Below are 24,883 nucleotides of genomic sequence, written 5' to 3' on the forward strand. Positions count from 1 at the left end.
GCATTGGCTAATATTATAGGCTGGCTCCCTCTACACAAATGAGGTCCTTACATGGAGTTTAAGACCTGGGACTCAGAAGAGTCTGATCTTTGGTTTCCATCTTGAAACAACTTAAAATTTTTATTATTTGCAACAAAATGCAGATAACAGAAAGTCATTCCACCATGTTCTTGTAAAGATTTATTTTATTTTATTGTGTGTAAGTCTGTGCAGCATATGTAGGCAGTGGAGGGCCAGAAGAGGGGATCAGATCCCCTGGAACTGGAGTTACAGATGGTCATGAGCCACCGTGTGGATGCTGGGAACTGAGCCTAGGTCCTCAGCAAGAGCAGCTGGTGCTCTTAACTGTGGAGCCATCTCACCAGGTCCAACTCCAGCATCTCTAACTATGCCTTTCAGTGCTGGTAAACAAATCCACATGCTTGTGCAAGACTCCATAACTGCAACCCCATGCCCATCAAACAACTTCCCATTTCTAATCTCCCAAACTGCTGGCAACCACTATTTAACTTTCTGTGAGTTAATGACTGCAGGTACTTGGTGTAAGTGCTCTTCCATGTTACAGCATGGTAGGAAGGTTTTTGCTATTTATAGCCAAATAAGGAGATGGGAACATAGTTCTCGGCATGGATGAGATCAAAGCTGAGGAACAGTTAGTTTCCCTTGCTGATAGAAGAAACCTTGCTCTATCTTTGTTCCCAGCACAGTTCTGAGCTCATATCTTTTTTCAGCAAAACTGCCTTATGGAATTTAATATGAGACTGGAGAGGTGGCTCAGTGGTTAAGAGCATTGACTGTTCTTGCAGAGGACCTGAGTTCCATTCCCGGCACCCACATGGTGGCTCACAATGGTCTATAGCTCTAGTTCCAGAAGATCTAGCACTCTCTTCTGGTCTCCATGGCATATACCCAGTACACTTACATAATACAGGCAAAACACTCAGACACATGAAATGGAAATAAATACATCTTTTTTAAGAATTAGTGTTTGGTTTATAATTATATTGGTTGACGCATCCAGGTTTATTTTTTACAAGTTTGATTACCATTTACAACCCAAAGATAGCACCATCCTCACTTTTTGTCAGAGGATTCATCTTGGCTAGGTGGCCCAGTGGCCCAGACCAGCAATGAGGACATAGTCCTTCTTAGCTTGCAAAGTTGTGAGCCTGGGTCTCTTGTGAGGGTCACTGTCTAGTGCCAAGTATACAGCGGTGTCGCAGCAGTCATCTGGCCTCTTGCTTGGAAGTAAAGGCTCTCTTCTCTGCTTAGATTAATACATGGAACATTTGGATGTGCTTCAAAGAAGTCATGCCGTGGAGATTGGAGGCTCTCATACCCTGGAGTGACAAGAATTGATTTATCTTCCTCTGTGCCTGGCTCCCAAAGTGGCAGGTCACTATCCCATTTACAGATGTCGTCAAAACAGTGAGCTGAGACTATAGGAGGAAGCATTTCAGATTTCAAAGGCCACTGGCAAGGTAGAGAGTGGTCAAATATATGATCAGCCACATTCTCGGTCCTAAAGAGCTATGTGCTCCAGCCCTGGTGGCTGTCATGTGTATGCTTTAGTAGAAAAAAATGATAGTCTAGTTCATATTTAAGACAGTTGGGGGGGGTCTCTTCTTCCCCTAGTCTTCCCCTCCAATAACTCCTAAATCATGTCTGATGTATATGTCAGCCATGATTCCCCTTGACAAAACTTCCCCCAACTGTGATGGGCACTGTGGGGTCATGGCCTAACCTCTGACTGTATCCATGGCTCAAAAGCAAAGTGCCATCCAATTGGGTTCTACAGGTAAATAATTCACAACGTGGAAGAATATATAGGATGCCATAGGTGGCTACTTTGACTAGGCTAAGAGTTGAACTAGATGGAGCCTTGCTGTTTTGAAGCGGGATCCTTTATTAGCTGTAGCAGTCAGTTCTCCATGAAATACCAGAGATGACCGACTGGCTCACAAAGAAAACAGGTTGTGTTTGGGCTCACAGCTTTGGAAGTTTCTCTTCGGGGAGATCCTACTGTTTGTGGAGCAAGCTGCTGTCCTCGTGCCGCGTGGGGGAACACAAAAGAGAAAGAGCAGAGGACCGAAACTGCAGCATCTCCTTCAAAGGTGTGTTCCCAGTGATGGAACTTCCTCCAGCTAGGCCACGCCTCTCAAGAGTCCCATCATCACCCAGCAGTGCCACCAGAAAACACCAAACCTTTAAGATGTTGATCTCTGGGGACACTGATCCAAACCATGACTAGTGGAGCTGTGACATGACTAGAACAGGCTGTGACAAACAGGTCGTGCCTTGAGCCTGGGAATCCTTTAATGCAAGCAAGAGTGTGGCGCTCGGGCCAGCAGGTGCAGCCCTGAGAATCCCTTTCTTTCCCAGCACACACATATTCTGCAACCATATTCCCGTCTCACTCACCGCTGAGCCGGGCAAAGTGTTTTCATGTAAGAAGCAATAGTCTGTACACCTTAAGGGGAGAGTCTACAGCTGAAACTTAATGCCTCAAAAAGAGTTTCCAGTGGCCTTGTTCCCCTGCGAATGAATCTCTGCCCTGCTGGAGGTTCCTGCTTCTCAGAGCAGGTCGCTGACCCTGACTCTCTGACTGCAAGGGCCACCTCTGAAGTGTTTAGAAACAGAACTCACTCTAAAAGTTTGCAAACTTCCTGGCCTTAGCCATTGTAACAGAAGAAAGGAGTGTGTGTAAAGGTATGGAAAAGAAAAGCTAAGGCTGGCGATGAGTTCTGAAGTCGCGAAAGGGTCGTGGGAGCGTGCAGATGCTGCTGTCACTCAGCGCTGATGTTCTGCCTTTGAACTGCTGGGGCATTGCAGAAGAGAAGCTAATCTTCTGTGGCCAGTGCAGCTTGCCTGTGTTGATAAGTGTGATTAACAATGCTAAAGTCAAATACATTAGCAAATGCCTTCTAGCTGCCAGGAACGCTCACGGCCACCCACGCTTCGCAGCTAAATAAGAAACACAAGTTTCGGGAGCCTGGGATTCCTAGATCCGCTGTATGTACTTGCCTCCAACTTTGATTTTTCAAGTTGGTTTCAATCAAATCAGGGAGCGCTATTGTTAGAAAGCAGCCGAATATAAACCCCCAAATGAGGAATGTGCTTTTTTGTTTGTGAGATTCTTCAAAAAATAAAATGATGTTTGCTCAAGTTTCAGAATCTTTTATGGGCTCTGCAGACTTCTCCAAATTGAAAGGTGAATTTTTAAAAGATCTAGAAACTTCTTTGCATGATCCATTGCTTGAGGCTAACCCTGAACCAGAAGTCAAAAGTCAAGGGTCCTTAAGAAATTGGATGAAGCAATAAGTCAGTCAGTGTTCCCAGCAATGGAAAGAGCCTGGCTTGCACAGGGAGCATCCTGTGTCTCATGACCAGAGGTTTTGTTTCTTCTTAACTGAAGCTTTGTTGGGGGGAGTCTATTAGTGCGTTAATTAAAGTGTACCCTGTGCTTGGTGTCATAGCAGGAATTCTGAATTTCTCTACACAAGATATCACAACTAAAAACTTAAAGGAATATCAAATCTGATCCTTACAAGTCCTGGGTCACTAGACAGTAGGAAAGGTGAGGACCAGATAGGGTTAGAACTGGGGTAAGCATACCTGAAAGAAAAGGTGCAGGTTTCAAGAGGGGCTGATCCTGTCTCATTGCCACAAACACTATCACAACACTGGCTTGCCCAGGCATGGAATTTACACTCTCTGTCTCACTGTGGACTTTCCCTGGTCTAGGTGGCTGAATTCTAGAGCTTCAAGTGCATTCTCTACCGTGAGGCAGCCAATAAAAACAAAAGTCAGTTCTGCAGAGTACCAGATTTGTAAAAAAGATGCTGACCTGATGGACAGTCTCTCTTTCTTTTAATCATCATATGTAATTTAGGATCTTTTGAAATGAAAAAAAAGTTTGAATTTCATGTATATGAGTGTTTGCCTGTGCATATGTATGTGCACAATGTGCATGCAGTGCCAGTGGAGGCCAGAAGAGGGCATCAGATCTCCTGGGGCTGGAGAACCACCATGTGAGTGCTGGGAGCTAAACACAAGTCCTTGGGAAGAGCAGCCAGTGCTCTTAACTGCTGAGCCATCTCTCCAGCCCCATGAAATTGTTCTTGCACCACAGTATTTTATTTCTGATTTTCCATATGTACTGGCTAGTTTAGTGGACACAAACTAGAATCATTTGAGAAGAAAGCTCAATTGAGAAAATACCCCCCTCCCTGGCATCAGCTTATGACATGTTTCCTTGATTAATGACTGATGTGGGAGGGTCCAGCCCCCTGTGGGCAGAGTTAACTCTGGGCAGGTGGTCCTAAATTGTGTGAGAAAGCATGCTAAGCAAGTCATGGGAACAAGCCAGTAAGCAGCACTTCTCTGTGGTTTCTGTCCCAGCTCCTGCCTCCAGGTTCCTGCCTGTCTTCCCACAGTAATGGACTTAAAAACTGTAAGGTGAAATAAACCCTTACCTCCCCAAGTTGCTTTTCATCATGGCATTTTATCACAGCCATAGAAAGCTAAGTAAGACACCATACCATTCCCCAAGGCAACTGACTTTTTATTGACAAAAGTATTTTTACATTCTCCCCCTTTTTAGTTAATGTAAAACCAGCTTATATTGTGTAGCTTGTGACATTTTACACACAGTACAGTAGAAAGCATTTGTATCCAATGGAGGAGCATCCTGCAGAGACACAAAACAGTACCGACATCTCTGAGCCGTGCCTGCTCTGGCATGAGGTCTACCACATGGCCTCCATGTACAGCTTTCGCTCCTCCCCCAATTGGTTCACTTTAGGACCTTCCTGCAGCAAACCTGCACTTCTGATTTTCTTTACAGAATCTTTCAGAAAAAGGAAATTCAGAAGTCGTAGTCAGAAAGGCAATTAGCTAAATGCATCGCCTTGATTCACCTCAAAATAAGAACAGGGTGGTGATGAGGACAATGGCTTTGATGTAAAATCCAAAATGGTTTCACAAAACTCCATTGTATGTGAGGGGCACGTGGGAGGGGTCCTGGAAGAGGTGAGCTCACCTATGTGCATATGTGTGCATGTGCACACAAGGACAGAGGTTGGCGATGCACACCCTTCTTTATTTTTCTCCATCTTGCTTTCTGAGACAAGGTCTCTCCACCCATCCTGGAGCCAACCATCTTGACTAACCCAACTGCACAGTAAGGGCCCAGGATCCTCCTATGACTGGCTGCACCATCTCCCAGACCAGTGCTGGGGTTACAGGTGTGTGCTGCTGTACTTGCCTTTTATATGGGTGCTGGGATCCGAACTCGGGTCCCCATGATTACAGGCCATGCGTTTTTCCTACTAGGCCACTTCTCTGGCCACTAAGCGTCCCCTCTTAAGTGCCACTTTAAGCAAAGTGAATTTTTTTTTTTAATTTTATAAGACAGTGTTCTCCCCGCCCCCCCCCCAAAAAGGAAAGAAATTTAGTAGTAAGGATAGTAGAATAGCTTGTTTTATGAGTTGGAGAATGTAAAACACTGGCAGTGGATCTAGGGAGCTCGCCTTCTGAGCACTCTTTGGCAGATGGCTTTGCTTGTTTCTGAACATTCCCTGAAACACATGACATGCTACTGAAGTGTTTCTGGGAATACACCTTGTTTTGAGGTCCCGAGAACCACAAGCTGAAACCTGAAGATGGTTTTCATGGAGATGATGGAAAGTCCCTGAGCCCCCCCGTTCTATGTATTCCCACCCACCTGCCCTTCCTGCGGGACCCATGGAAGCAAGCATGTCAGTGCTTGCCTGTGGTGCATCTCAGCATCCAGCTGTCGCAGTTCATTGCCTCCATACCGTTAGCAAGAAGGATGTGACAGGAGAAGATGGTGTGTCATCCTAAAATGGGATAAGAAACAAGGCAGGAGCCATCTGTCACCTTCGGAAAGTAAATGATGTGACCAGCACTCACGTATGGGGGGCGGGGGGAGTTCCTCGGTTATTGTTCCACCAGGATGTGCTCTCCTGGAAGAGAGCAGCCGCACGGTAGATTTCCCAGTTTCAGGTGGGATCCCATCCCAGAGAGGTACCAGCCTGTTCCTGCTGGCACTGGGGAGCAACACTGCCTCCTTGACCTGGCCCCTCAAGACCCACACTTCGGACCAGGTGCTCAGCATCTTTAGATCCAAGCTGTGAGCTTGCTTGTTTGCTCATCTGAAAAGCTAAGGTGTGTTGTCAAATAAATAGATCAAGGCTGAGAACAGTACCAAAAAAAAAAAAAAAAGATTAAAAAAAAAACAGATTCTATTTGGGTGGGAAATAATTCTCTTATGGGCATATAGCATGGCTACATATGTGTGAATATGCATATATGTGCATATTTTAAATATAATATGTAAAATATGTGTGTTTACATGGGATATCCAGAGTGAGCTGCGTGTCTGGATATAACAAATTCAGGACAAACCAGACTCCTTTAGGGAGGAAAGTGGAATTAGTAGTGGAAAATAGTAAAAATGGGCTGTTACATCCTTCGTCTGTATTCTGCAGCATTGAGGTTTTACAATGAACATTATTTTAACATATTGAATATTATATGTACTATTTTTATTTTAAAACAGTCTAAAGAAATATTTCAAAGACTATTTTTATTTTTATTGTTTTCAAAGGTTATCTTTAAGTGTTCATTGAAGATAAAATAATTCATTAAAAATGAACAAATCTACCCTATATGAAAACTATGTTTTTATAGTAAATATATTCATAGACTGTAACAGCAATGTGTAGTATATTTCTTTTTTCTTTTTTTATTTCCAATTCACTAAATTACTTATCACCTAAAAATCTAATTGGGATAAAAATTGACATCTTTCTTTGGGCTCTCTGGTAAAGCCAACTGGAACTTCTGTTGGTGCTTTCCAATGCCCTGTGGGTTCTGTGCCCTTTCTGTCTGTTGTAGTGAACTGGAGTGATGGAGCTGGTCACATCCAGCTACCCATGAAGAAATGGTAAGGTCGGCTGTTCCCTCACAAACATCAAAACCAAATCACCCGGGTACAAAACAGGACCAAATACCCCCAGACACAGAGACTTGTTCCTTTGTTTGAGATAGGATCTTGCTCTATATCCTAGGCTGGCCTAGAACTCACATTGTGGCCCAGGCTGCCTGAAATTAATTCACTTTATAGCCCTTGCTGGTCTGAAACCTGCAGCATTCCTGCCTTGGCTTCCCATGAGCTACCAGGCTGAACTGATGTAGATATTCCTTCAGCAACAGGGAGTGTGGATGTCGCTCAGGACTGGACCCCGTGAGGTCCTGGACTCGATCACCAGCACTGGTAAATTCATAAATAAACACATACCAAATCAGTTCCTATGAATTGTGTTCAGGCTTGAAAATGCCCCAGCTGTTTGCTTTTTTTAGATACTTCAACCACAGCTGGAGGCAGACACAAGATTTCAGTGACAGGTTCTGTCGCCCTGGTAGGCAGCATTAGGCAAGCAGAGTTCCTTGGACCTCAGGGCTGGCCAGAGGCCACTAAGGGATTTAGACAAGGTCATGATGGTGATCACCAATCAGAAAAAGGCTTCACGGAGACTTTTACAATGCAAAGCTTTTAGCCAGTCAGTATTTCTGAATACTCCAATCCTGCTCAAAACAATATCAGTAGCCTGGTCTTCTACCAATCAAAATGCATTTCTGAAGCTCAGAATTCTGCCTGTGGGGTGGGGGTGGGAGGGTGACAGAGAGATGGTAACAGCAATGCTGGTAACACCCACTCGAGTACAGATTCCATCTGTAAAATGAGTTGCAAATTGTGAATGCTCGGTTAGACGCGCTCCGTGTCCTAAGTGAGGCTAAATAACATGGCCCCGCAGGTGCTCAGGCACCGGAAGAAGAGTGTAGACAAGTACTGCAATCAGCTGCTCCTGAAAAGAATTCTTGGGTTTTTACAAATTATAGCTTTAATCAAATTCAGTCCTTTTGGTCCTAAGGGAAGTTTCCAAGGTTCTGCCAATGATGTGGCGAACAGCAGGTATTGGGTGTGTAGGCCAAGCTCCGTTGCAAGTGTTTTCCATCAAGTAACCATCGTAACATGTGCAGCAGCCCTACCAGGCCTCCGTAATTATCCCCTAACAAAGAGAGGTCCCAAGTCACTCGTCTGGTGTCACAGGGCTTGCCTTGATTACTGTGTCTTGCTGTGTCTTTGCCTCGGTTCCTCCTTCTGGATCAGCCTTTCATGCTTAGTACACAGATGCCTCCTGGTTTCTCCTGCTCCCCAGAAGAGTTGCTGCCCCTCCTCTCTGTCCACTCTGCCCTCTTTCTATCCCTCCGTGTTCTTATATTTTGCTTTTGGATGACAACACTCTAACATCTATAATCCAAACATCCAAAATCTGAAAGTTTTTATGTGCCACCATGATAGCCCAAGTATCCATACCATGAAACTTTGTCTCCCGCACAAAATTATCAAAAGTATTACATAAAAATACAGTCCATGTGTATGAGGTATACATGAGACATAAATGAAACTTGTGTTTAGACTTGGGTCCCATCCACAGGATGTCTTGTTAGATATATATACATATACAAATATATAAACATACTAATATATATATATATACACACACACACATACATATACATACATGCAGGAATACTCTAAAATCTGAAATAGCACTGACTCCAGATACTGCATATTGCCATTGTCCGTGTGAACCGGATGTTATAGAGAGCTGGCGGCACCCATCTTCTCTGGTGAATAGCATGTGCGCTGTGTTCATTGTAACGGTAAAAAGTATCTCTTGGAAAACTCTCTTATCCCAGATTAGAATAGCCCTTCAGATTAGGAACCAAAGATCACACATTTGATGTCCTGATAAAAATAGACGGGGAACTTCCCGAAGTCTTTGGACAAGAACACAGTGTAGGCAGTGGGGTACCACACAGGGTAGGCAGCAAGCCTTTCCCATCTTCTCTGCTTTGTCTTCTCCCGGAGTACGCAGCTGCCCAGACTTCCAGCACACAGCCCTCATGTGGGAGGTGCCCCTTAACTCAGAAACTCGCTTCTTGCTAGCCACAGCAAACAAGGGCTTGCACCACCATTTAGGGACATTCATCCAGAAGGCCCATGTGTTTTCATTCAAGGATGTTTACAAACACCCTGCTTCTTGACTCAGCCCCTTGTCAGCTGGATGACTTTCTCCAAGAGGAAGTAGGAAAGGGAGAGGGGTTAGGGTGAGGAGAGAGCTGGGTTAGATCAGGGATCCAGGGACAAATCTGTCCTCTACCTTCCAGTGAAGAAGCCATCCTGCATTTGAAGCCTAAAGCCCCCATTGGAGGACTCTGCAAGGACCCACAGGCCGTCTCACCCCTGAGGCTGAGTCGTAGCTGATGCTCCAGTTTCAAGCCAAGGCCCTCACAGTAGGACCACGCTCCCACGCTTGAAGCAAGAAGCCCTCATCTGGCCCAATGTTTGGTCCACCCGTTCACCCCGTGAGTGTCTCTGTCCCCGATGGGCTTGTCAGACAAATGACTCTGTGGCTCTAGCACTTCACTGGGTGAGACTGAAGAGAAACTGAGGCACTAAAATCTTACTACTCAGAACCAGGGAGATGGCTCAGCTGTTAAAGTCCTGGCCTTGCAAATTTAAGCCCCTGAGTTCAAGTCCCAGGACCTAATCAGACTATCTGGGTGTGGTATTCATTTTTAATCCCAGCACTGGTGAGGCAGAGACAGGTGGATCCCTGGGACCTATTGGCCAGCTAGACTAGACCACTTAGGAGAGTCCAGGATAATGAGAGACATTTTCTCCCTCTCCCCCATGACTGCCCCCGGCTCACACATACACACGTACATATCCTAAGTTCACTGTTAACTGCTCTCTTTGCTGATATTCTCTCCCTGTAGAATTTAAATATTGAAACCTGACATTATTCCCCAAACCCTTTGATCCTTTCCTCTCCTTATCTCTACCTGTGATATTTAGTTTGCTACCATCCTTTGCCGGATGAAATATTTATATTGATTTAATATTCTCTCACTGAAAAGGGGTGACGGGAAAGTAGAGTTGTCATTGTTTAATTGTGCAGCTGCCTGTGTGATCACTGCTGATGACTTCGTGCCTTTTATGCCCACAGACACCGAGAAATCAAACTGAGGCTCAATAACCAACCGGTGCGCTCTTGCCTGGGGAAGACATCCCCCCCACCCCCCCGCCACATCAACATGTCGCCGTTCTCATCCTTGCTCGACTCATGTTTAGGCAGCCGTGTAGATGAGACTACTACAGTTTATAGGTGTAGCTTCTGACAGGACCAGGAGACACATTCTCACAGCAAACTCCCTGTTCTCTTACAACCTTTCTGCTCCCCTCTCACGAAACGACTCCTCAGCCTTGGGTGAGGAGGATGGTGCTGTGGATGTATCAGTCAGAACTTATCCAGTACCAATGGTCAGCATAGATGTACAAGTAACATCATACCAACGGAGCAGTTGTGTTAATAATGTATTTAGGAACACACACATACACACACACCACACAAACAACAGTTAAGGAAAAAGAGACCATGAATGTGAAAGAGACCGTGGAGGTGTAAAGGGGAAAAGGGAAAGAGGAAAATAGATTATAATCCCGAAACATAAGTTTTGTTTTGGTTTGGTTTTGGTTTTATTTTGAAAAAACAAACAAACAAAAAAACCTGTAACTCAGATTCAGATCTTCTGATTGGAGATCAGATTGATATAGAATTTAAATGTTTAGTCTCAATTTCCTAGTACTCAGAATGGCTGTCTGTGTGTCCACCCCTGTTAACTATACCTGCTAGCAATTAACCCGGCCATGTATTCTCTTGAGCCAACAACTTCATTGACAATGTAAATACGAGCAGCAAACACTCTGCTTGGGGTACAACATCAATCACCGTGTATGAGCAGTGGCTTGGATTTGGGATGGAAAATTAGATAGACATCAATGTGGCGTTGTCTGATTTTAGTCTTTCCCCCTTTTCCATTTTATCTTTGGAATTGTTTTTCACAATATGAACATTCCATAGGTTATTCCATTGTGTAGTGTGTGTGTTTGTGTGTGTGTATGTGTGTGTCTGTGTGGTGTGTGTGGGGAGAGTGTGTGCACATCATCTTTTGAGGCTCACTGTGCTTGGGAAAATGTAAGCTTTGTTTGAAATGCTTCTTTTCATTCCTGTAAAGTTCTAAGCTAACTTGAAGACTTGAATGCGGTTGGTTAGGTGAGGCGCCCGCTTGGCCTATCGAGGGCAGGAGACGTAGGATGAGGAACGCACTCTTGGCTTGGGACAGACTGGCAGCGTTTCCCGTTGGTATGTGCAGGGCTGCAGAGCCAGTTTTAAAAGAGCAGATTTATAAAAAATCCAGCTGTGAGTTTTCATTTTTTTTTCCTCTTAGAGCTAGAAGGCGGGGCCAAAACTAACCTCAAACTAGGCGCTCCATTGATCAGGCTACAGTGATGTGGGCCCGTCTCACAGACAACAGCTAAGCACAGGGGAAATATTAGCTGGCAGAGATAACGAAGAGGAAGCAGAGAGCAGCAGAGGCTCCATCTGTCAGCTCCTGAGCAGCAGTTCTCAAGACGGCAGAGAAGGAAATAAAGAGAGAGTGGTTTTGTTCCAAAGGCACAGCGCAGCCTGAGGACAGTTTCAAACAAAGTAAGTTTGTGTTCCTTAGAGAAAGAGGTGGTGGGAAGACAGCGGCGCTTCCTTTCTGGGCTACAAGATTTGTTACGGGTATAGGAAGTTTGGTTCTCGGGTAGAGCTGACCCTGAGGAGAGCATTCTTTTGACAAGAACTTGAGGCAGCGCCTGTGGTCCCATTATTCATTTTAAAGACATCTGCTGTGGAATGCTCTATTTTATGTTTCAGATCTCAGGTTACCGGCATAGACTTCTGTCTTCCCTTCTTCTGTCCCTCCTTCCCATGTCTCCCTTCTTCTCCCCCTCTCTTGCCTTTTTTCACCATTGGGAACTGTGAATATGATTCTTATCTTTCAAATATAATTTCACGGGGTAGTGGCTCACCTTTTAGCTTCACAGGGCCGACAGAAAATGCTATCGCTTCGCACAGTGTATGAACAGATATTTAAACTCCCGCCGGACCTTCCAAATCGTGCAGTTGATGTGGCACTGTTTCTGAAGGCAGCTGTTTCTGGGTCTTATTGCAGAGCACCAACCGGCTCGCGGGATAATCCTACCGTGGATGTGTGGCACATTTTCAGAGTATTCAGTCTCAAGCCGAGCTAGGCTATGTGGGTCTGGATGGTTGACTGTCACCTCCTAATGGTTCATATTCAATGTCCAATGCCGTGTGTTTTATTAGGCATGGATTTCTCTAATTCCAGTGGGAGATTAAAACAATGGCTTCAATAGCAGAGTCTCTGGGGCAATAGCAAAAACAAAGCACAGAGGAGGAATATCGGCACTCTGTGACTGTAAAAAGGCAATCAATCCCCTTTTAACCTACACCGGCAGAAAGGGACTTGTGTGTGATAGAGAGCTGGCTCTCTAGTGTAAACCGGCGGTGGAGGCACCGGCTATAAACTGGCAGAGGCAGACACCACTCAGCGTTATGGCCCAATATGGATGTCGGAGCTCTGTGGCGTGTGTGGGAAAATGGCCACAGTCCAGCGTCTGGAATCATTTATCTTCCGCCAGCTCCTAGAAGACAACTGTGTTATGCATTTTACAAAAATCCTCGCTGACTAATTTCATTTCTGTGGGATGAGGGCGAGTGCAGCGACAGATGGCGGGGACAGCTACGTGAGCTGTGGCTGTGCTGGTCTCCTGATTCCCCCAAGCCCTGCTCCCATTAGGGTCCTCAGCACCTTGAGGTGGTGCCACTGCTGAAGCCACTCGGTTTGAGCAGGAGCCTTCCCTCCCACACACTTGGTAATGAGTAGCACACTAATGTCTGTTCTTGTTGGACAAACTAGAAAGCAAAGGTTTGTTCTTACTGTCTCTCTGTGGTGTCTGTTTTCCCGCAGTGGAGATTTAAAAAAAAAAAAAGAAGAAGAAGAAGAAAATATCAGTAGATAGGAGGTAGGGCTCTGGGGAAGTTAGACATGAGATGGGGGTTAGAGACGGATGGATGACGTTCTTTGGGAAACACTGGACCATTCTGTAATTGATCTCTATATCTATGTCTATATGAGGGCACCATTCATTCCAGCCAGTATGGTTTGCTTTGTTTTAATAATTTTCTTATTTTTTGAAAGTTTCAATATATATTGTTTGATCCATGCTCCTTCTCCAAACCCCCCCCACAACCCCAACTCCCACCCAGCTTCATGTCCTCTTTCTTTTTTGTCTTTGTTTTTAATAACTCCATGTCCTGTTAGTACTGCCCATGAACACGTGGGTCTGTGAACATCACTGGGGCACAAGCAACCCAGCAGGGGATATGTCCCCAAGGGAGAGTAAACCTCCTTCCCCAACTGCCAGCACTTCCTCCTGTAGAGATGGAGCCCCTGGGCCCTTTCTGATCCACGCAGTCAGTATCTTTGGCCTGAGCTAAATTCCCATGTGTGGACACGTGTGTCACCTGGAGGAACACCTGGCTGATTTTTGTCCCCATGTCAGATTTCATAGGGATATTTAGATTTTTGTTGTGAAGACCAACAAAGCATTGGATTTTAGTCACAATCACTGTGTTGCACAAAAGACTGTTAATAATACAATTGTTAAGCCCCTTAATAATTGCATCGCGTTGCTTGCAAGCAGAGCGAGTGATCCTAGCCGTCTCTCCAAGAGGAACTTCAGTGTCAGCAAGGTATCCTGGAGTACCTCGTACTGTTCGTCCTTAGTCTACAAACCATTGGTGAACGTGCCTGCGTTTCCCTCGGCTGAGCTTCTCATGGTGCTGAAACGCTGACCCACTCAAAACTAAAATCCAGTAATCACATGTGGCATTGCCTTTGTTTATCTCTGCTGCTCGCGCAGGGAGCCGCCCCACTCTTTTCCCCTCCGTGTGGACTTTTTCTCCCCCTTACTCATCACGCTTTCCAGCGTCGCGAAAACCGAGTCATTTCTTTAGTTAGCTTTGAAGTTTTAGAAACTGGGTTAATATGGGTGCAACATCTATTTAAACTTTCTAATATAAAGAAACTAAGTAAGATGCCTGATGTCATTGTGCCAAATTTCACAGACCTGAATATATACCATGTAAAATACATATGCATATTTTACACATACACACACATCTTCAGGTATGTTCTTTAAATGTTTCAGTAAAAGTTACTGTGTCTAAAATCAAAGCGTTGGCGGCAGCAGTCCTTCGTGTGCTCTGTGTGAAGACATTTTCATTTGACTGATAAACAGGACAGCAGCTCCACCAGTGCTGAGGAAACCAAAGCCCAGACCCCTCTGTGCCCACTGCCTACACCACTTGGCTACCCATAGATCACTGCATGACCTTAGGCTGTCCCTGGGTTCTATGGGCCCACAGTTCTGCTTCTGGACTCTAGGAATAAGAATGGCTGCCTGGGTTGGTCTGGAAGATCAAATGCTGGTATATGCATGGAAATGTTAAACCGCTTTCTTTCTGGAATATTCCTTTTCCCCTCTGCTTTAATAAATCCTGCCCATGGATCAAAGGCTTCTCTTATTCGTCCAGTCTCCTCAGAGATATCTTTCTTTCGACACTCTGGATCTCCTCCCAGAACTAGCCAGCTTTGTCCTCCATGTCCCTCCCATCCATCCATCCGTTGGCCCCATTGCAGACCTCCGTGCCATGCGTGTTCCAGTTCTGGGTTCCACAAAATGTGCTCTTTCCTATGTTTTGAAGGGTTCTATTTTATTTTTATGTGTGTATATGTGTACTTGTGTGAGTTTATGTGAAATCATGTGCATGCAGGAACCTCTGGAGACCAGAAGAGGACATCAGATCCCCTGGAACTGGAGTTACAGACAGTTGTGAGCTGCCTTGTGGGTGCTGGGAACTGAACCCAGGTCCTCTGGGAGAGCAGCCAGTGCTCTTAACCACTGAGCCATTTCTCCAGCCCTTTCTCTCCTATGATTTTTAAAAACTATTGCTATTCTTCTTTCTTTCCTACTTTGATTTTTGCTTCCCTTCTGTGTTTGAGTTGGTGGTTTTGTTTTAGGTTTGTCTTGTACTTTTTGCCTTGTGGCCCAGGAGTGCTCTTCCAGCCTAGTCTCTAGTATTTTTCTGCTACCGTACTTTTTGCTGTGTGCTTTCCCTCAGTCCTCTCGGCTTTACTGATTCTTCGCCCCTTTACACATTCCACCTCCTTTACCTTCTTACTCATTAATCCCCTTAGATTTAAAAAAATCTCTTTAATTTTATCGTGAGAGTATCATCCATGTGTTCCGTATTTACATCATCTTCCCCTCCCCTTCAAATCCGCCCTTATCTTCCTCACTCCCTCTCAAATTCACAACCTGTTCTTTAATTATTGTTCTGTATGCACACATACGGATATATGTACACACACATGCATACATATAAATACAGCCTGATAAATCTATTTAGTGTTACTCATAACTGTATTAGTTTAAGGCTAACGATTTGGGATCCAATGACCTATCAGGGGGTTTGTACCTGTAGAAGACTGATCCTTGTCTCTCGAGATTCATTAATTGCCTCTAGTTCCTTTAGAGGTAGGGCCTTGTGAGATTTCCCCATCCATGTTGGCATGTCAGCTGGTGTAGTCACTTTCTTTAGGTGACTACATTTTTTGGAATTTCATGGGTATACTCTCACAGCAGATTTCCTGGACCTCTGGCTCTCACGGTCTCTCTGCTTACTTTTCTGGAATGTTCCCAGAGCCTTTAGGTGAAAAGGTTGTGTTGTGGATGTAGCCCCTGCGGCCGGGCACCCCCTGGTCATTTGTCCTTTGCATGTCTCACCAGTTGTGGACTTTTGTAATGGTTTCCTTCTGCTGCGAAAAGAAGCCTCTTTGCTGAGGGCTGGAAGCTGTACTCACCTGTGAATTTAAGGAGAAGGGTTTAGAATGTAACTAGAGATTATATTGATTACGCAGTAGTGGGGTTTATACCTTTGGGGCAAGCAACAGCAGAGGTCCTTTCCTCAGATTCCAATGCTGCTTTAAATATCAACAATCTTTGAAACCCTTTTTCCCAACACAGTTCCTTCACAGAACTGGAGTCTTCTTCCTTCTTGACTCGCTTGGAATACATTTGAATCAAGTCTTTATCTTGTTCTTTCTTTCTTTATGCAGCATCCATTACTTGGAATTCTTTATTGATAAATCATCTGTTCCTTGATTATCCGGTACTCCCTGCAGTTTCTCCTAACGACACTGTTGATGATCAAGTTATGTTAGTTGGGTTAATGAACACAAAGTGTCCCCTACCAGTTCGTTGTGGTATTCTGCCATTGCAAATTCCGCAATCCAGGCAGCCATATGTCTGGAACTACTTGACCATTGTAATGCCATGTACACCTTTAAGACTGCAAACCTGATATTCTAACAGAAAGACCTCAGAGTAGTTCACTGCTGGATAAAATGTTAACCTACTGCTCCTACCTTAGTCTTACTAATCACACTTAGATTTGTTTTCGTTTTTGTACTAATTTATGTGTGTGTACACTTGTGCACATATATCTGTATGCCATACGAGTGCAGTGCCTGCAGAAGCCAGAAGAGAGTGCAGGAGCCCCTGGAGCTGGGCTTACAAGTGGTTGTGAGTCTGAGAAAGGCTGCTGGGAAGTGAACTCTGGTCCTCTCAAGTATAGTATGTCCCTTTAACTGCTGAGCCATCTCTCCAGCCGAGAGATGGAAAGTCTAACTGCTTTGAGGTCTCTCTCAAATGAGGATAAAACAGGAAAACTTGAATATACTTGCTAAATGACACTGAAGGAAACTATGTAAATTATGGAAGCTTTCTATAATCTTGCACTTAATCTTTTTTTTTAAAAAAACACCGAATAGCCGGCAGAGGCGAATCCATTTTATGGTAATGCCTCTGCATGTTGAATCAGGATGAACCACAGGGGAGCTGGAGCTAGCCTCCCACCAGATGAGGGCTGTGCAGTGTCTGAGCACCAAGCACACACATGTCATCTCCCTCTGTGCATAGCAAGTGGGATTCAGCTGTCAGTTCTCGACTGATACTTTTGCACCCCACTCTTCCTGCTGCCACCCCACCCCGAGCGCTCAGCCATGATACCAGAGTGAAGAACTGACAGTTGGCAGAGCTTTTCCCCCACGTACATCTCTCTAGCCCTAAAGGTTCTGAAAATTATGGACCATCTTCAATGATGCTTCTGATTGGATGCATGTTCTGTGCACTGCAGAGTAGGTGATGTAACTCCTCTGTTTCTGTTGAAATGATGAGAGAATGCTCACTTAACAAATGCATAGAAATATGGTAATAAATACAAAAGTAAATTCCCAGATGGACTAGAGGTAGGCAAACGTGCAGTGCTGACAGTTCGAAGGTGTCTGGGCCAGAGTGGAGTCCTGAGAGATTAGCCCTATTGAAAACCTAAGTCTTAGCAATCAGGAGGATCATTTTCATGAAGGAACCCCATTTGTCCTCAGTAAGGCCTCAGAAGTCTGAAGAGACGCCTTCATGGCATCGTGTTCAAGCTCACTCCTTCCAGGGACTTCACATGCACCGACAGGCAGCACAGGGCAGAGGCTGGCCACTGATCTGAGCTGGGGCTGAATGAGCCTGTCTAGGGAACTAGAAGCCAGCAGTGGGCTGAGTCCCTCAACCAAGGAAGCCTCCAGTATGCTAAGAATGGTGTTGCTACAAGCAGAGGAGGAGAGAGGAGATCAAGGGTGTGTGATGCCCCCTCGGGACACCTGTTCATCTTCCACCCAACAGCAAAGGGCAAGCAGCCCAGTCCGTTTCTTTCTTGAGAGTCAAAACCAAAGTTCCTTGAAGCTAAAAGGCTTCTTGGGGCTCATGACCCCTTCTCTACCAGAAAACAGTGACCTAGGGAAATCTCTTGAGAACCACTGTTCTCCTGCATCCCAGACAGTCTGCACTCTCACTCTCTGGGCTGAGCCATGACGGCACTGTACGGAATACACCTCGAGAGCCCCAGCAAGCTGGCCCGAGGCGACTTCTTTAATTAACCATAAATGACTCCACAAAAGAATCCCGTGCTCTCTCTAGAGGCGCCCAACTGGTGCTCTCCAAGCTTTACAAGTACTTGAATGTAACCACAAAAAGAGTCAGAGCTCAGTTTAAATGAAAAGAGTTGATTTTATTTATTTATTTTAGCTGATGAGACAGTACACACACACACACACACACACACACACACTAGATGACCCTTCTGTGCCAGGCTTTAGAGCAAAGAACAGAAGAGAATTGTGTCTTTAGGGCTGACTGTTGACATGCCCTGCTTCACAGGTCTGTTTACGCCAAGAGGCTGTTTTGTTGTTGTTGTTTTGTTTTGTTTTTCTGTTCCCTCCCTATTATCTTATTTGGTTCAAATGTTACTCTTACACCAAGTCCTCTGTCTTGTTGCAGAGTATGCATAGTAATATTGTGTACCTTATTTCAACCCGTATTTATTGAGCACCTACTGTGTACAAGGAACTATGAAAAGGGAAACAAACCTATAGCATCCAGTCCCATCCCGGATCAGAGAGGGTCAGTTGCAAGAATGATTCTGTGCAACTCCTAGGCTTGAGGCAATCAATACACACATCCAAACCTGATTGAAGGAACCGGAAAGGTTGATGTGTGGCGTAGCTCTTGACCAAGAAGCATGAACCCATTTTAGTACAGGGAAAGGGAGACTATAGATGCTACCAAATAAAAGATTTGCTTTGAAAAGTACTCAGACTTTAAAATGTTTGATATATTAAGAAATAAATGAGAGAATGAGATGGGACTATTGCAGTGGTCCTCAACCTTCCTAAAGCCGCCCCCTTTAATACAGTTCTTTATGTGGTGGTGACCCCTCAACCATAAAATTCTTTTATTGCTACTTCATAGCTGTAATTTTGCTACTGTTATGAATTGTAATGTAAATATCTGATATGCAGGATTTCTGATATGCAATCCCTGTGAAAGGGTTGTTCAGCACTCCCAAGGGGGTCACGGCCCACAAGTTGAGAACCTTTGGGCTAGTGAGATGGCCCAGCAGTTATAAGCACTGGCTATTCTTCCAGAGGACCAGGGTGTAGTTCCCAGCACCCATGTGGCTCACTACCATCTGTAACTCCAGTTCCAGGGGCTCCAACGTCTTCTTCTGGCCTCCTTGGGCAGTGCACATAGGTGAAGGCAAAACACTCTTACACATAAGATAAAAAGAAATAATTCTTTATAGAAATAAATGAGTGTCCCCTCGCATGTTACTGGAAATATCACTGCATGGGAAATGGGACTTGAAGACTCAATTATTGTAAGTCTTGACATTGTTTTACAAATCATGAGTAGTTACATGTGTGGGAAGGCTAGAAACTGCCACTTTTTAGTTTAGGGTTTGTGTTCTGGAGAAGAGCAGATCAGAGAAGAAACAATGATACTGTGAACCGACCCATTACAATACTCTGTCCGTCAACACATTGAACAATTATTAATATATTTGCCAAGGCCAACTGTAGGCTCCTATAACACAGCTAGTCACATGAACTCCCTTCCCTCGTGGAGCTTAGGGTTAGTGGGGAAGAGAGCATCAAAATCAAGTGGAGGATGTGGATTTTGGCGCTGTGATGTGGGACTTGATGGGCAGTGTATCTTAACTTACGGGTAGCTCGTTTATCCACTCAACAAGCACACGTTAACCCTGACCATATATGGTGTCAACGAGTGAGCGCCACACGTACTGAGACATCATGTGCTCACAGACAGGAGGAGAGGATATTTGCAAACATGTAAAGTTTGCTTCTTAGATTGGACAGAGTGGGGGAGCATATGTATTTAACTCCAACAGCAGGCTCACCTCGGGCAGGCTTTACTGGGCCGATTGTCAAGAGGGCTAGCTAGTTTTGTTGTTTCCTGCAAACCTTCCTCAGCTGAGCTGACTCATTAGGAGCGAATAGCTGTACTTCTTCAGTGATAGACGCTACCTAGATCTGTCTGTATGCTGAGCCTTGAGGGTACCTCGAACGGGATGTGTGTGACGTGAACAGGCTCTGGGGATACGAAAGATACTAACCTCTCAGCACGAGGCAGGTTTAGCAGGGCTTGGGTAGCCAGCATCTTGATCTGCTGACCACTCGGCACAAACACAAAGCACACCATATCGTGTAACGTGTTGGAAGCATGCCATGCGAGATGAGCTCGTGAGCTGTGCTCCTGTATACACGTGGTTCTTAGCACAGGGCACCTCCCTGCTATAAGTATACAGTATTCCCTTATCCAACGTCTTATTACCCATGTCTTCTGCTACATATCGTTAGTCACAGTCAGGACATTCTAGAAAGGAGCAGCTCTTAAGTTCTAAGCTGGTTGCTAACCAGAGTAGTAGACTGGACTCTCACACCGCCATGGTCCATGCCCGTCTCCATTCCCTTTGGCATGTGAATCCCCCCATTATCTGTGGTATCCACATGGTCCATGCTTCCCACCTCTTAGGTGCCATCTCAGTTAGGACATCAACTCATGGTATCCCAGGATTGTGTCTAAGCATCCATCAGAAGCCATAGACTGTATCCCATGGTGATGGGCTGAGGACACCTCCCCCTCCTGTCAAGCAGCCTTTCTAACGTACTTATCTTTACATGTTGATATATATATTCACGTTCACTGTCTCTAGTAGCGGAAGACATAGAGGCCAACCAACCTCACTTGAAATTGTCTTCCCACACTATGTTAAATTAGCTCAGCCCGACTTTTGCCTCATCCAGATGCATTCTCATCGCTCTTCCCTTAGAGATGTGACTGTTGACTGGCTTTATCTCATCCTTGTTGGCCACTCATTCCTGACAGATAGCATGCTTTTCAAAACCACTTCGCAAGAACCTTAAGTCAATTATCGGTTCTTCCGAGGGTTTGCTTAATGAAGTGTGCACTGTTTCCCTGTGAGGCTCTCAACTGGGTCCGTGTAGATTTTCCTATGGTATGATGACTGATATTCCTGAAAGCAAGGACGCAGGGAGGGGGCTTTTCCACACAGCAGCCCCCTACCCCACACAGTTCCCACTTGCCTTCAGAAACCAGCAACAAAGCTTAGCGTAACATTCCATTATAAAATACTGACAAAATGATTTGGTTTTGCAAAAAAAAAAAAAAATTTAAATAAAATATACAAAATAAAAGTACTAGCATGTCTAATGCATTCCTCTGTGCCCTGTTTTGTAGACCTTTGTTGTCACCGGCTGTGTCCAGATCATGTGTTCTTTAACTTAGTAATAGGAGATACACCACGTGGTTCTCGTCTGCCAACCATAGTACACTTCCCCGCACGGTGGCGTTCTCATGGCCACATTCCACAAATGAGAAACGGAGGCTGTGTGAGACTTACTGACTTTCCAAGATGGCGTCACTTGTGAGAAACCAATAGTCTAGAAACAGATCTTTCTAATCTTACCTACCTCAGTTCCCCTCTACTCTCGTGTCTAAAGGTCTGTGTCTAGTGCTGCAGAGAGGCTCGGTCAGGGCAGTACTGGCCACATAAGTGTGAGGACCTGGGTGTGAATCCCTAGAACCTATGTGAACGCTGGCCATGGTCACACGTGTCTGTAACCCTGGTGCTCAGGTGGGGAGATAGGAGGTGGAGACAGGAGAATTCCCAGAAGCCCGTGTGCCAGCTAGCCTGTGGAGAACAAGAGTCCCTGCCTTAACAAGGTGGCCAGCCAGGACTAACACCTGAGCTTGTCCCCTGACGCCACAAGCACGGACAGCGCCCATACACTTGAACACACACGAGCACACGCACGCGCGCACACACACAGTGCCCTGAGAGACAAGGACTTGGGAGCTCTCAAACGCTCTGTGTGAACCTTCTGTGGCGGCTGATGGCTGGCGGCACTAAAACAGCTGGTTTATGTCCCTGACACCAATCTGGTTGCTATGGGATCCTTCACATAGGAAAATATTTGTCTGCTCCAGGTGGCTGGGACACCAGACAGGCTAGTGGAACACAAGCAGTGTTTTAGAGACAGAACCCATGTAAGAAGCTCTGAGGAAGAAGGCTGGAGAGGTGGTTCATACTGTGTGTGGGAGTGCGGAGGTTGTTGGGTGTTTATTTTGCTTTGTTTTGTTTTCCTGTTGTTTGGGGCAGAGCGTGTTGTTTAATTTCGGTAATACTGGGAGCTGAGCACAGCACCTCATGATTGCTAGACAGGAGCTCGACCACTGTGCTGCTTCCTCAGCCCTCACTGTTTTGGTTGCCACAGAGTTTAAAAAGCTGAGTTGCAGAGGACTGGATAAGTCTGAAGTGAAGCAAAAGGTTGATAAAAATGGCATTCTTTCCTTTGGAGGGAACACACACGTCACATTAGAACAGGTGAACATGTTGACCCAGTAAAATTCAATTGGCATATCCAGTGGGGCAGCAGAATTAAACATGTTAATTCTTAGTCATTGATTTGAGTCATCTCTTTAGTCCAAATTTATTCTCATTGAATATGATTACATCCAGATAATGTTTGCTTCCAGTAAGACGGGAGGAACAAAGGAAAATAAATAAAACAGTTTACTCCGATCTCATAAAAGTTCTTACACAAGAAGTTTAAAAAAAAAAAAAGCATGGGAAAATGAGGGTTTTTTTTGCTTTGCTTCAGTTTTTCCTTGAAGTTCCTGCGGAATTGCAACTCACATGAAACACGGGTGTGTGTATGTGTTTATACAAGGGAGGACTGTCCCAGCAGAGAAGTGTCAATCAAGGCTTCTGGAAACCATGGTCATTTTTCAAAATGACTAATAGCATATATAATCTCCTTTATAAAAGGCAGCTTATTGTTAATTTTTTAAGTTGAAAAACTCATTATCATTTTCTCCAAACTGAGAAATACGTCTGGGGATTGAGAATCAAGTGTCTTTTCATTTTAATTCTTCACTGTTTTGAGTCTATCCCGCATTTTCCCTGGTAATGATAGAGCCCCAGAGCATGGCCAAGTTTGGTAGTAACAGACATGGCTGTTAATACCTAGTCCCTAGGAAAGCAAACTTTTCACTCCACGCCAAATATCCTAAAATGTAACTACATATGACTCTACTTTAAACTTAAATGCCAATTAGCCTATTGTAGGAGGGTCTACAATTACAAGATACATGGTAAGAGACTTTTTAAAACTCAGGATATTTTTTGAAAATCCAAAGCTACCCATAGGGAATAGAGATGGTTAAGAGCACTGTCTGCTCTTGCAGAGGACCTGGGTTCAGTTCCCAGCACCTACATGGGGCTCACAACCGTCTGTAACTCCAGTCCAGGGAATCTGTTGCCCTCACCGGTCCTTCTCAGACACTGCATAATGCAGGGCGCATATTGTGTGTAGGCAAAATACCTATACACAGAGAAGAAATGAATAAACCTAAAATCTACAAATGAAAAGGCTTCACCTTAGTGGATTTAAAAGCAGAATATTTCCAAAATATATTAACCATTTCTCCATATTTAAATTCAGGTTTATTTGCAAGATTGCTATAAGTACTTAAGGAAAGTTGGGCAGTGGTGGCACACGCCTTTAATCCCAGCACTCGGGAGGCAGAGACAGGCGGATCTTTGTGAGTTCGAGGCCAGCCTGGTCTACAAGAGCTAGTTCCAGGACAGGCTCCGTAGCTACAGAGAAACCCTGTCTCGAAAAACCAAAAAAAAAAAAAAAAAAAAAAAAAAAAAAAGTACTTAAGGAAATATTTGGTTTTAAAAGGGAAATGTCAGCGGTCCAGACATCATAAACAAAAATGTTTTTATTAGGCATGGGCTGTGTCCAGTGCTCCGTTGCTGTGGTTTTTCTGCTGTGTGGAGGCCACTGGTTAAGTCCACACCTGGGACAAGAAGAGGCTACTCAAGTGTGTATCTGAGTTCTCACTTCCACTCAGCAAGAATTCGTTCTTTCTCATTCCATGGGTACATGAAAACCAGCTCTGACAATTCTTGAGATCTCTAGGGTCACTCTGAATAGTAACTAATAGAAAAACAATGCAGAAACCTTAGCTTTAAAAGAATGGTTTTGCTTAAACTACCAAGTTGGGGGATGGGCGACGCATAATCCGATTATGTTCTGTTATCAGTGCCTTTGACTTCCTGACTGCCCTGATAATCGCCATGGAGCCCTGCAAGACTTAGCTGGCAGAGAGCAAGGCTTAATTAATAATACAGGTGACTGGACTGGCCTGTCATTTTTACTGGTCCACGTACTCTCTCTCCCCCTGTCCCCACGTCACAAGACCTCTGTTTCACTGTCCTGCTGAAAATACTGAGTACCAGACAACAGCTACAGCGGGCAGAAAGACAACTTTGAGCAGCCTGGCTTTGTGGAAGAGAGAAGGCTTTGGGGCTCAGGATGATTTGGGTTAGACTTTAAGACTGTTGGTTGTATACCCACTTTCCTAAGGCTCTGAGGCTTCAATCGCTGCTCTCCGAAGTGGTGTTGGTAAAGTTAACCCCAGGGTGTCCTGAGGGCAAGAAGCCACACGAGGGGCTTTAGCTGGGTGCTAATCGCATGCTCTGTTCTGATGACTTCCATATGTCCCCACCCCACCCCCACCCTCACCTCCATAAAAACTTTTAGGGATTTCACTCCAACAGGAAACCCAGTGTTCTCCTGTAGAACCTTCTGGAAAGCCACCAAGACCTTTGGAAAATGTTGCTCAGTGATTCCACTTTTCTCCTCATTTTTGTCAACAGCAAGTTCTATTTTTAACAGAATTTGATAAGTCCTTCTTTATAGGTGGCCTTTCTCTACTCCTTATTCTTTTGGTGCATTGTTGACATGCATATTTAATGATCAATTGTTACATATATATGTGTGTACATATACACACACACTTATACATACACAA

The 24,883-nt window shown here is 44.8% G+C and overlaps 1 protein-coding gene across 5 annotated transcripts in view; it reads left to right on the forward strand.

Annotated features, from left to right (window-relative positions):
• Stard13 (StAR related lipid transfer domain containing 13) overlaps positions 1 to 24,883 on the forward strand; it is a 207,328-nt gene that overhangs the window by 96,853 nt on the left and 85,592 nt on the right. Inside the window, exon 1 of one of the 5 annotated variants that reach the window (XM_057764150.1) lies at positions 11,564 to 11,645. The exons of the other annotated variants lie outside the window; for them this stretch is intronic. The gene's annotated coding sequence lies outside the window, so the exon portion shown is untranslated. Of the gene's footprint in view, positions 1 to 11,563; positions 11,646 to 24,883 lie in introns of those variants that run through there. 5 annotated transcript variants of the gene reach the window in all.

The sequence above is a fragment of the Chionomys nivalis genome, chromosome 3, assembly GCF_950005125.1.
Source record: "Chionomys nivalis chromosome 3, mChiNiv1.1, whole genome shotgun sequence".
In the NCBI taxonomy this organism is placed as follows: domain Eukaryota; kingdom Metazoa; phylum Chordata; class Mammalia; order Rodentia; family Cricetidae; genus Chionomys; species Chionomys nivalis.